Source organism: Octodon degus, unplaced genomic scaffold (genome assembly GCF_000260255.1).
Source record: "Octodon degus isolate 3935 unplaced genomic scaffold, OctDeg1.0 scaffold00096, whole genome shotgun sequence".
Taxonomy (NCBI): Eukaryota; Metazoa; Chordata; class Mammalia; order Rodentia; family Octodontidae; genus Octodon; species Octodon degus.
The window spans coordinates 6037483-6051342 of record NW_004524672.1 but is presented as its reverse complement, the minus strand read 5'-3'; the positions used below and the strand labels follow the sequence as shown (position 1 = coordinate 6051342).

At 39.1% G+C, this 13860-nt stretch overlaps 1 pseudogene; it reads right to left on the bottom strand.

Annotated features, from left to right (window-relative positions):
- Positions 1-6557: 6557 nt before the first annotated feature.
- Positions 6558-6935, bottom strand: LOC101590502 (annotated as a pseudogene).
- Between the last annotated feature and the right edge of the window lie 6925 nt (positions 6936-13860).

Genomic DNA, 13860 nt, shown 5'->3' with positions numbered 1-13860 from the left:
ATGTAAAATATTGACAACATTCTGTAAATAGCAAATGTCCTTTATACTATATATAGGTTTCTACCCATGCTTGGTTTCTATTCAATTGATGAATAAAAGACTACACTTGCCTGGCAAGTGCAGGGTCCTGAGTTCAATCCCAGGTACCACACACACAAAAAAGGACTTCCTCTGAGCATTCCAAAGTGTTCTCTGCCCTCTTAACTTCAGTTTCCTTGTCTATAAGATAGGCATAATTATATACACCTTAGATAATTATTGCAAGGGTTAGATATCTCATAAATAATTGGTACAGTTCTGATCATGTCATCAGTCTTGGAAATTCAGCAACCGCCATTATTTTTATCTATGCTGCTACCCAGCGTCTGGCTAGTCTCATTCCACTGAGGAGCATTCTTCCATCCCCCACATCCCTCAACTCCTCCTTCCTGCCTTTGATCACTCCTTGTGTTAATGTGTTGTAACGGTTTGTGTCTAGGTGTCCCCCCAAAGCCTCCTGCAGTCTTGGGACAGCTTCTGGAGTTTGTGATTGATTACTGTGTGTGTGGATGCTGCACCTGCCCTGGCGCAGGTAATTTGCATTGCAATGTAAGGAGGGAAGACAAGCTAGCTCCTTGAGCTGCTGCCACCCCTCCCCTGTGCTCTTGCTCTTTGCCACCACCGTGAAAGGTTGCTTTCTGCTATGTGCTGCTCTGCCTTGGAGCCAACTGAATATGGACTGAAACCTCCAGTAACCATGAGCTAAATAAACCTTTCCTTCCTTCATTTTGGGTGTTGGGTATTTGTCCCAGCAAGGAGAGAAGAGTAGCTGAGACATGTGTCCTGTGAGTAGCTGAACTGTTAGAAAACTGGAAAATGTTGAGATGATATATCACAAAATGCACATAGATGTGCCGCTTCTATCTAATTTTAGTGCCAACCTGAGAGCTGGAATGAGTTGACAGCATTTCCTAGAAATGACAACAGTTGGTTGTTAATTTTGAAAAAAAATTGATTAGATATTGATGAAATTCAAATTATAATGAAAAACATTTTTATACCCACAAGATGGGTAAAAATTAGAAAGTCTTACAAAATCAGATGTGGGTAAGAATGTGTCAGTATAAATTGATACAGCCAGTTTGGAAAATATGTCTTTACCTAGAGAAGGGGAGGGTGATCATACCCAGCAACCCAACAATTACACTCCTACTGGCACTCTCCAGAGACATTCATACTTGAGTGCACCAGAAGTCTCAAATAAAAAGAGTTATAATTATATTGTTCATTTTAACAAAAAGCCAGAAACCTATTAATAATAGAGATGGTGAACAATTATAAATATAGAAAAATGTCCTATACTGGTAAAAATTAACTAAGATGCATTTATTTGATAAATTATCATATTGAGAAAATTAAATCACAAAAATGTATACTTTAATGCCCTTTCTGTAAGCATTAAAAATAGGCTCACTGCTCTATTTCACAGCCAGGAGGTCTCCCAAAGGCCCATTTGTTAAGGAGTTAGCCTCCACTTTCACACAACCACGAGACGGTGGGAACTGTAAGAGTAACCCTCAGTGGGAGGTTTTTTTTTTTTTTTTTAAATTTTATTTACTTAATGTGTGTGTGTGTGTGTGTGTGGCCAGCTCAGCCCACCAGGGGGCGGGGCTGGCTGGCATGTGGTGCTGGGGGATTGAACCATGGTCCCTGGGCTTTACTAAGCTTGTTTTAAGTAGGTGCTTTAGACCACTGAGCCATCTCACCAGCCCCAGTGGGAGGCTTTTTTGACGTTCCCTAAGGAAGGGTCTCTTTCCTCTCTTTTGCTTCCAGACCATAAGGGGAATGGTTTTGCTCTGCCCTACGCTCAGGTCACGATGTGGTCCCACAGGGCAAAGCAGCAAGTAGGCACATGACGGACTGAAGCTCCAAAATGGTGAGCCCAAAGAAACTCTGTAGCAACATCTACTCTGAGATATCAGGTATTTGTTATAATAATTTTTAAAAAAGCTAGTACACCAACCTGACTGTATTCATTAAGCAAGTATAAATGAAATTGTAGAAGTGTTAGAAAAACCAAGAGATAATAACCACAAAATAGGAGACTATTTAGTTCTCAGTGCAACAGAAAGAATGGAGCTGGAGAGTGGAGATCCTGGTGTCTGGGTTCTCCAGAGAAATATAATCATAGGGATGGATGGATGGATGGATGGATGGATGGATGGATGGATGGATGGATGGATGGATCAATCGATCAATGGATGGATGGATGGATGGATGGATGGATGGATGGATGGATCGATCAAAGGATGAATGGATGGATGGATGGATGGATGTTATAATGTGCTACCATGTGCAATCATGGAGACTGAGAAACCCCACAGTCTCTGTCTGCAGACTGGAGACCCAGGAAAATGGGTGAGATGGTTTGAATGCCTGAAGTCTGGAGAGCTAATGCTATAGGTACTTCCTGATGGCCTGAGAAATACTGAGAAAGATGATTAACATCTTTGTTCAGGCAAGCACAGAGTGAATTCAAACTTCTCACACAATTTTCTTATGTGTGAGAAGAAGAAATCTAGGCCCTTGATAAAGCAAATGACTTCTCCCCACACTGGAAAAATCCGTCAGCCTCCCAAGGGTTGGGATTACAGGTGTGTGCCACTGTGGCTGGTGATGTATGACTTTCGGTGACTTATCACATCTTGTTTGCCAATACTTCGTTGTGGATTTTTGTATCTATGTTTATTAAAGAGATTAGCCAGTAGTTCTCTTTTTGGTTGAGTCATTTTCTGGGTTTGGAATCAGTATAATGCTAGCTCCCAGGCCTGATTTTGGAAGTCCTCCTTCCCTTTTAATTTATTAAAGAGTTTGGGAAGTATTGACCTTACACCTTATTAGAGGTTGTTGTTTTTTGGTCAAATTTGACAATGGATCCAATGAGACCTAAGCTTTTTTAGTTGGTAATTTCTTTTTTTTTAAATTACTTTTTGGGTCTCATTGCCAGATACTGGATTACTCAGGCTTTTTGTGTTTTCTTGGTTCAGCTTTAGGAATTCATTTGTATTTACTAGTCTATCCATTTCTTCTCACTTCTCCCATTTATTAGAATATACATTTGCAAGTAGTTAATAATCTAGGTTATGACAGAGCCCATTGTGATTGCACCTTTTACATTTTTAATTGCATGGATTTGTGTCTTTTTATGGTAAGATTGGCTAAGGGGTTGTCTTATTTGTTCTTTCAAAAACCAGCTCTTCGATTCTTTTTTTTTTTTTTTTTTTTTTTTTTTTGTACAGCATTTTTACTCTTAATTTTATCAGTTTCTGCCCTGAACTTTATAATCTCTTTCCATGTATTAGGTTTATTTTTTAATTAATTAAAATTAATTTATTTGGTACGGGATCTTGCTACACAGCTCAGACTTGTAATGAACCTCCTATTTCAGCCTTCCCAGTGCTGGGATTACCGGTGTGCACCACCACACCTGGTTTTGGTGGCCAGCACAGTGCACCTGGGGTTCTGCAGCCAGCACAGCATGTGGTACCAGGGATCGCATCCAGGTACTTGTGCTTTCTAGGCAAGTGTTTAGACCACTGAGCTATCTCCCTAACCCCACCTTGTATTAACTTTGGATTTGGATTGCTTTTGTTTTCTAGGAACTTGAAATAAATCATTAGATTATTAAATTGGACTTACCCTGTTTCTCTAATGTGGGCATCTACAACTACAGATTTCCCCCCTAGGATTTCTTTCATTATGATCCATAGGTTCCATTATATCCTGCATTATCATTTGATTGTAGGAACTGTGTTAATTTCTTCATTAATTTCGTTATATCCAATGCATTACTCCAGAAAGTATTTTTTCATTTTCATGTGTTTGCCTCATTTCTTTGGTTTCTCTTGACATTCAAACCTAGTTTCATATACCATAGCCTGATAATATGCTTGTGTTAATTTCAATTTTTTGCATTTATTTATGCATGCTTTGTGAGCTAGCGTGTGGTCTATTTTAAAGAAAGCTGCATGTGCTACTGAGAACGTGCATTCTGTGGCTGGGTGGAACATTTGTAGATGTCCATTACATCCATTTATTTAAAGATCTGATTCAACTTTGATATTTGTTGACTTTTTTTGGTAGTTGATCTATATATTTGTGACAGTGGGGAGTTGAGGTCCCCTGTTATAACTGGGTTGGTGCTTATCTGATCTTTTGTATCTAGCATTGTTTGTTTTATGAACTTGGACATGCTGATATTTGTTGACCTAACTCATCTCTCCTCATTTCTCTCTTCTAGCCGATTTTGATTGCAGAAACTTGGCATGGTGCATCTAGAATTTTCTCTCTTGGTCACAGGGCAAACTTGAAAATCATGATATTAGAACAATGGGATCTTCTGTTTCATTTTAATGGATTGGGCCAGGAATGGACATGTGATCTAAGCTAGATTTTGAGCTTGTGGCCTCAAGAAACCGGAGATTCACTTTATTTGAGATATGGTTAAAGGATAAGGGACAAATGTGGTGTCCTTGCAGCTATGTTATCCCTTTATGAAAAAACTAATTTGTGTCTGGGAATGTAAGTTAGTGGTAGAACTCTTCCCGAATATGCATGAGGCACTGGATTCACGGCACCGAAAACAAAACCAAATGCAACAAACAGAAAAAGGAAACTAATTTTGCCTAAGAGAAAATGACTGACAGCAACAGAGAAGATAGTGGAGAGAGAGAGAGAGAAAGGAGGGAGGGAAGGAGGGAGAGAGAGAGAGAGAGAGAGAGAGAGAGAGAGAGAGAGACAGACAGACAGACACAGACAGACAGACAGAGACAGAGAGAAAATAACCGAAATTTCTGGTCGTCTTTGAGACTCAGATGACTCCTCCTCTTCCTGAAATTTGGTTTCTCAGCAGGAAGACATTCAGAATAACTAAAGCCTAACAGCTTCTTATCAAATAAAGAGAGGTTTATTTTGGCTCAAAGTTTTGGGGTTAAGTCCACAATTGGGCAGCTTTATTTGTTTGCTTCTCTACTGAAGGGATAGAAGTACTGCATGTGGAGGTAAGAGGTCACATGTTGGGCCAGAAAGTGGAAAGGATGGACAGAGACCTACAATCCCTTTAGAGGGCTTGTCTCTGGTACTTAAGGATCTCCCAGCAGGCCCCACCTCTTCAAAGTCCATAGCATCCCTAACAGCATCACCCTGGTGACCAAGACTTTAACATATGGATCTTTGGGGGACACTCATTCAAATCACCCACATTGTGAACAGGAGTTACAGGTGATAGTTTAGAGGCCAAAACATGGCAGGAGACCAGGTAGGAGTTTGCAGTATTACAAGAGAGAAAAAAATTATAGCAGCTAGGACTTGCAAAATGTCATGTGCTGAAACAAAAAAAAACAGTAATAAGTAAGAATGAGAAGAAATGATAAACAAGAACCAACAGGTCATAGGCCAGCTAGCCATAAACAACTAGAAAGAAAGAAATGTGAAATTCAAGCCCGTTTGCTACACTGGGCTGACTTGCTTTCTTTGGGTTGCTATAGCAATATGCTATAGACTGGATGGCTGATAAACAGCAGTAATTTGTTCGTCACAGTTTGATCAGGGTGCCAGCACTGTGAGATTCTCACGAGTGCTCCCTCCTGTCTTGCATATACCATCGTCCTCACTGGGCACTCACAGGGCAAAAGAGCAGATAAGCTTTTGTGGTCTTATTTGCTGAGGACACTGATCACATGCAATGATCAATGATGTAGAACATTATAAAATGTGTTTATTTGCTGTTTCTAGTTCTTGCTCTGAGAAACATCTATTCATTTCAGATGCTGATTTTTCATTTGGGATGTTAAATTTGTGGGGTCTGATTCTTTGAGTTCTTTATATAGTTTAGGTCTGAGTCTTTTGTCTGAAGAACAGCTGGGTGTTCCCCCACTGGGGATTCCCACACTGTGGGTTATCTTTTCACTCTGTTGGGTGTTTATTTTGCTATGCAAAAGCTTTTTAATAGGATGAGATCCCATTTATTGATTCATTTTGATACTTCCTTTGAGGTCATGGTTTTGTTCATAAAGTCTTTGCCTGTACCACTGTCTTCAAAAATTTTACCCATTCTATCCTCCACAGATTGTGTTTGTTTGATATTTAGACAGTTCTGCTTAGAACTATCTGTCAGTTCTGTATAAAGCTGTCTATTTTGGCAGTTCAGTTTAGTGTCTAGTGAAAGCTATGGGTCTAATTTTAATATTTGGCACATGGAAAAACCACTTTTTCCAGCACTATTTATTTATTATTTATTTTTCCATATTTAGGACAGGGTCTACAAGGTCTCACCACACAGATCAGACTTGTACTGATCCTCCTATGTTCATCCTTCCAAGTACTGGGATTACAAGTGCGTGACACCATGCCCAGTCTCAATTGCCATTTCAGTGTGCCCTGAGGGCAGAGCCAGCACAGCACACTGGGGATTGAACCCCAGCCACTGTGCTCTGTCTAAGAAGGCACTTGCACTGTTTTTTTTTCATTTAATAATAAAATTTTATTTTTTCCAAATGTATACCTGGTTGAACCTATCATCATGCATCTTCACCAGTGGCAGGGGCATCTCCACCCTTGGTATTTCTGGTATAAATAACTTGAGCTCTGTACTTTGAAACCAACTTGATAAGCCCTTTACTAAGGAGCTCCTGAAGGGCTGCTCTGGCCAGTGATCCATGGATCTTCAGTCTCTCAGAGACCACAGCAGGCGTTATAAGTTTATAGTTGTGAACTTCCTTACAGAGTTTGTCATAAGTAGCTTTATCAAACAGAACCAAGTTGTTGAGTTTGTCCCGAACTTTGCCTTTGGACAACTTCTTCTTTTTGGCTTTGCCCTCAGATTTGTTCACTGGGTCTTTGTCTTTCATGGCTGATTTTCCGGCATCTTTCTTCTTCTTGTCATCTTTGGGTGGCATCACGGAACCCAGAGAGCAGCGGCGACCACTGCAGGCCCATCAAGATGTCGGACAGAAAGTGCACTATTTATTTAAAGAAGCTATTTTTCTTCCAGTGAATGTGTTTGGGTTCTCTGTCAAAGATAAGGCAGCTAAGTAAGTCTGTAGTTGTTTCTGCATCTTCTAATCTGTTCTGTGGATGCCTGGGTCTATTTTTTGCCAGGACCATGCTGTTTTTATCGCAGTGGCTTTATACTATAATTTCAAGTCATGCATTGTGATATTCTATGCCTTGATTTTGTTGCCCAGAATTGCCTTTGCTATTTTTGGTTCCAAGTAAATTTTGGATTTTTTTTCCTCTAATGCCGTGCTATATACGATTGATGTTTTAATTGGGATTGCATTAAAACTATATAAAAGTTTTGGAAGTATGGCCATTTTCACTCTACTGGTTCTTCCTACCCAAGAACAAGGAATTTCTTTCCATTTTCTGACACCATCTTTGATGTCTTACTCAGAGTACTGTAGCTTTCAATGTAAAGATCTTTAACTTCCTTCATTTGATTTATTCCTAGGTCTTTCATTTATCTTGATGCTATTGTTACAAGTGTGGTTTCCCTGAGTGCACTCTCTGTGAGTTTGTTTTTTGTGTACAGGAATGCTATTGATTTTGGGGTGCTGACTGTGTATCCAACTATGCTACTGAATTTGGCTATTAAGTTGAGAAGTCTTTTGATGGGGTTTTGGCATCTTCTATCCTGTCATCCACAAATAATGGAAATTTACCTTCTTCCTTTCTTATCCTTATTCCTTTATTTCTTTCTCTTGTCTAATTGCTGTGGCTAAAGTTTCCAGAACTATATCAAGAGTGGTGACAGTGGATATCTTTGTCTTGTTCCTGATTTTAGAGTGAGTTTTTAAATTTTGTCCATGTAGTATGATGTTGGCTGTTAGTTTGTCATAGATGGCTCTTATTACATTGAGATAAGACTTTCTATGTCAATTTTCTGTAAGTTTTTTTTATAATGAATGAGTGTTTGACCTTATCAAATACTTTTTCTAAACCTATTAAGATGCTCACATGGGTTTTGCTGTAGGCCCTGTTATATTACATTGATTGATTTGCATATGTTTAGCCATCCCTGCATCCCTAGATGAATCCTACTTGGTCATGGTGTATACTCTTCTTGATGATTTGCTGCATTCTGTTTGCCAGTATTTTATTAAGGATTTTTTGCATCACTGTTCATTAAGGATATTAACTTCCTTTTTGGTTAGATCCTTCTCTGCTTTTGATATTAGGGTAATGCCTTCTTCCAGGAATGAATTTGGGAGTATAGCTTCCATTTCAGTTTCATTAAAGAGTTTGAGAAATAGTGGCATTAGATCGTCTCTAAATTTCTTGTAGAATTCAGCATTGTATCTGTCAGGGCTTGGGCTATTTGTTGTTGTTGTTGTTGTTGCTGGTAGGTTTTTAATAAAATATTCAATTTGGTTGTCTGATATTGATTTATTTAGAATTTTTGAGACAAATCTCACTTTGTAGTTTAGGCTGGCTTTGAGTTCACAATGTAGTCAAGAATGGTCTCAATCTCATGGCAATCCTTCTGTCTCAGCCTCCAAGTGCAGGGTTACAGGTATGCATCACCATGTTGGACTATTTAGAAGTTTTATCTCTTTTTGATTCAGCTTTGGTAATTCATATATGTTCAGGAACCTGTATCTAGGAATCTACCCATTTCTTCTGTTGAGCATGGTGGTACATGCCTGTATTTCCAGTACTCAAGGGGCTCAGCCAGGAGGATCACTGTGAGCTCTAGGCCATCTTACACTACACAGCAAGACTATGTCCAAAACAAAACAAAACAAAACAAAAATTCTTATGTGTTTTCTGTCTTATTAGAATACAGGTTTTTAGGGCCGGGAAGATGGCTCAGTAGAATAAGCACTGCCATGGCAAACGCAAGGGAGTTTAATCCCCTGTTCCGGAAAAAAAAAAAAAAATGAATACAGATTTTTGAAGCAAGTATTGATGATCTTCTGAAATTCAGCAGGATCTGTTGTGATTTCATCCTTGTATTTCTAATTTTATGCATTTGAGTCTAATTTTTTTTGTTTTGATAAGGTTTGCTAGAGATTTGTCAATTTTATTTAATCTTTCAAAGAACTGATTCTTCATTTCATTAATTTTTGTATTGTTTCTTAATCTCTACTCTGTTCATTTCTGCTCTGATCTTTGTAACTTCCAGCCTCTTTGAGCTTTGGGCTTGTCCTGCTCTTTTTTCTAGAAACTCTAAGTTCACCATTCAGTTATTCATCTGAGCTCAATCTGTTTCTTCCTGTTTTTCTAATATGCAAATTCACTGGTATAAATTTCTTTCATAGGATTGCTTTCATTGTATTCCATAAGTTCCACTATGTTGTATTAGAAGTATCATTTCATTTTAGAAACTCTAATTTCTTCTTTAATTTCAATTGTGGCCCATTGGTTCTTCAGGAGGTATTATTTAACTTTCATGTGTTTACGAAGTTTTTTCTTGTTTCTTTTGCCACTGATTTCTAATTTCATTGCACTATGGTCTGTAATATGAATGGAATAATTTCAATTTCTTTGCATTTACTTAATCATTTTCTTGGAGCTAGTATATGGGCTATTTTATAGAGCATCCCATGTGCACCTGATGTGCATTCGGATGTTTTGGGGTGGAACACTCTGTAGACATCTACTAAGTCTATTTGTTCAAAAGTTCTGTTTGGTTCTGATACTTGTTGATTTTTTTGTCTAGTTGGTCTGTCTGTTTGTGACAGTGGGGTATTGAGGTTCCCCATTACAGTTGTGCTAGGGCTTATTTGATTTTTCATGTCCATTAATACTTGTTTTAAATAGTTGATTGTGCTAGTATTTGCTGTATATATATATTTATTTTTTGCATATATATTTATGATTATAATCTCTTTCTCTTGGATTGCTCCATATGTAGTGACTTTTTTTTTAATCTCTCTTAATCAATCTTGGTTTGAAGTCCACTTTGTCTGCCAATATAATATCTACCTCTGCCTTTTTTCTTTGTTCCTGTTCTGTGGAGTATTGTTTTCCATCATTTGACTTTCAGTTTCTGAATTCTTTTTGAATTAAGTGTTTTTGTTGTATGCAGCATATTTTTGGATCTTGCTTCTTGATACATTCTGCCAGTCTCTTCTGATTAGTGAATTGAGACTATTAACATTGATTGTTATAACTGAAATGTATTGATTTATTTTCTTGTTGGTGATTCCCCTTTGCTGCCCCTCTGTTAATTACTTTCCTTGCCTGGTGGAGTACTTTGTTGGGGTTCATGGAGTTGTAGTTCTCATTATCTCTTTCTATAACATCTTTGAGAACATTTAACAATGCTGGCTTGGCAGTCAAGAATTTCTTTATGTGTTCTTTGTCATGAATGTATCTTATTTCTTCATGAATTTTGAAAGATAGTTTTGTGGCATACTTCAGTCTGGATTGGACATTGTTTTCTTTGAGAACTTGAAATACTTGACTCCATATTCTCCTTGACTTGAGAGTTTCTGTTGAGAATTGTGCTGTGATTTTGATGGGCATTCCTTTATCAGTGATTTGTTTATTTTCTCTGCTTTTGATATTCTGTTCTTGTATCAAATTTTGACTATAATGTGACTTTGTGTAGCTTTTTCTTAAATTGCAGTTGATTGCAGTTCTATATGCCTCACTTTTCTGCATGTCAAATTATTTTTCTCTGTTTGGGAAGTTTCTGTGAACAGGTTATTTTTTATGTCATTTGCATTTCAAGACGTGTCTCTACTGTAACTGGTATACAAAGTGTATAGACAGAGTCCAGATCCATGTCAATTAATCCCAGAAATCTAGACATAGACATGTACTGGGTAGTTTATGATCCCAGCATGCCTGTACCTTTTTTTCCACTGAAGTTCAGGCTGGTTTCTGGCTGTGAAATGGAGACCTGATTGGCTTAGCCTGCAATAGTTATTGTGCCTCCTGCTAGCTTAAACTCAGCTTCTTACATGCTTGAACTCAGTTCATTGACCTCCTGCCAATTTGAACTCAGTTCAGCCTCACCTGACACTGTGAACCACTTGATGGAGACAGCCTGCAGTTGCCCTTAGTTCTTGCCCTCAGTTAGCTTCGCTCTAAGGTAACTACCAGCCAATTGCTCTCTGCTTGGGGACTCTGAACCTGAATAACTCACTGGCCACTGCAGTCCCCTGTATGTACTGCTCCATTCCACTGGTGTTTCTCTGTGGAGGCCTCTGAAATTATCAGTAGTTACCATGCATCTGTAGGTTTGAGCCACCCTCACATGCAGTAAATCAGGGCTCAATAAGAAAGTGCCACTTGCCACTTCCTTCTTCTTTGTTAAAGTCTTTTTCTTCTCCTGTACTTTTCATTGTAGAGATTAATGAAGACTTAGGTAGGGCAACTGCTGCCAATAGCTTGAAGAGTCAAAGTTTCTCATTTCATATCAGTAGTCATTCAACTCCAGTGGCCTGGCGTACACTCTGAACACTAGTGTGTACTTGTTGAAGGTCAAAAGCATGAGTAAATGATTGAACAGCTGATTAAAATCAATGGATTGTTACACAGATTGGGCTCTGGTGAGTCTATGCTTGCCTGCAATGGACTGTAATGAAACATGAGTGTGGAGGACCACCTGAGCAGCTCTCCTTGAAAGAAGAGTGACTGTCTCCATTTTGACTGAGCCCGACCCTGTTTCCTCATATTGTTCTGTACAGAGCTGGCTAGGACTTCTCTTTATCCTCCAATTGGCATTAAGCAATGTATATTGGTCTAGCCGAGGTGCTGGTGATAGTCTTTCAAGGTGGCGTGTGTATTTTCCTGGTAACCTATACCTGCTGTTCTTTAATGTGAGCCGGGTCGAGGTAGGACGGTAGAGCTAATGCTCCATGCTGCCAGCTGGGATCGAGCCTGGAGATAGAGGCCGTGACTTCCTGGGGCTTGAAAGACTGCATTAAAGCTGAAGCACCAGACTTAACAAAACATTAGATACTATATAATGCAGATTACTCTCTCTGCATATCCTCTCTGCATATCACAGAGGTGAATTTAGGCCACCAACCTAGCTCATAGTAGTCACCTACTTCCCACAATTCTCAGTCAATCCTCCTCAAGCCTCTCCTCCACTAAATAAAACCAGGTGAGGCCCTGGGTTGCTCTCTTGGTTCCAGAAAGCCATCTTCATGGCTGGACTTAGAGCCCCTTGACTCCCTGATGATTGAAAATATAATTTAGTGTCTTTATTTTTGCTGTGGGTTACATTGAAAGTGGTAGATTGGAATCAACTTGATGGAATTCCAATAATATAACTTTGGGATTACAAATATTAGCTTCTTAGACTGAGACAAGGATCTGAAAATGTCTCCTACACATGAGGATCTTTTTCTGCCAGCTGAGTACTTTGGGGAAGTGACCAAAGCATCATTAACTGCACTCCAAGTCACTATTGTCAGGAGTTCTAGATGTTTCACTCTCTTTATTTAACAATGGATGATGAATCCGGTGACTGGACCAGCCTACCATTTATATCTCCCATGCACATCTCAAATCCTTCTCTGCTGTCTCTAGCTTTCACCTCAGGTTAAGTCACCATCGTATGCACTCATGCTGCATCAGTCTCTCCAGGGGCTCACTGATTTCCACTCTTGTTATTTCCACCCTTACAAATAGCTGTCCATGATGCTCTATCAATGGAGTCTACGTGTTTCTTTCAGGGCACAATTACCTATTGGTATGCATATCTAATTATTGCTTTGCTCCAGCTAGACTTTGAGCCCAGGAGCACAGAGATCTTTCTTATGCACCATTGTAGTCCACCCCACCTTCCTACTCAGTGTAGCACACAAGTAGCCAGTGAATTCGTGTGTGTCAATTCTCAAGGGCTCAAGACTACATCTGAACTCACTTTAATTTATCAGCACCAAGAATAATGCCCAATCATCCCATAAGTATTTGCTCTATGATTAATTTAGTAGATGAAGAGATAACTGAACTTTCTGAGTTATGTAAAACTCCATTTGAACTGTCCTAACCCCTGATTCTGTAGCTGCAAAACTGGAACTAATACTTACTATATAGAGGCCCTAAGAATGGTATTAGACATGGGAAGGGCTCTCCATAGTGTTGGACATAGTGTTTATTCTCAATGTTTCTGCATAGAGTACAGGTTCAGAGAAGAAATCTGAAAGAGTTAAAGCCAGGAATGGGGGTTCAGGCCTGTAGTTCCACACTCCCGAAGGCTTAGGCAGAGGATCACAAGTTTGAGCCCAGCCTGATTTTGTAATGACTTAATGAGACCAAAAAAAAAAAAGTAAAAAGGACTAGAGACACAGTCTTGTGTGAAGGCTGGAGATTCAATCTTCAGTACCACCAGGGAAAAGGTATGGGGAAAGAAAGAAGGAGGGAAAAGGAAGCGAGAAAGGAAGAAAAGAGAGGAGGAAGAGATTCTTTGACCAACAGAAACCTCAAACAAATTTTGCACACAAAAAGAAACAAAGCGTCCCCTTTGCTATACTTTTACATGTGCTTCCCTTTGTGTGGTAGACTAGTTACCTAAATTACTGTAATTGTTAACATAAGTCAGGGGAACATTTTCAGATCCTTCCCTGACCCTCCAATCTAGGTCCTAGAATCTTCTAGTCATATACAGTCTAGTCCTACTTGTAATGATATATGCAGTTGGTCTTTTATTTTGCTCGTTTCTCCCATGAACTGCACAGAACAAGACAATGAATGACTTGGTCGAAGTTCTCTGACAAAGCTGCATTAAATATCTTACAGACTGCTTAGCCTAGAAGGAATAGACTGTAGAGAGGTAGAATGCTACAGGTGAAGAACCAAAATTATGGTGGGCTATTTTAGTCCCTTTAATAGCCATTTGCCTTATATCTGACCTAACAT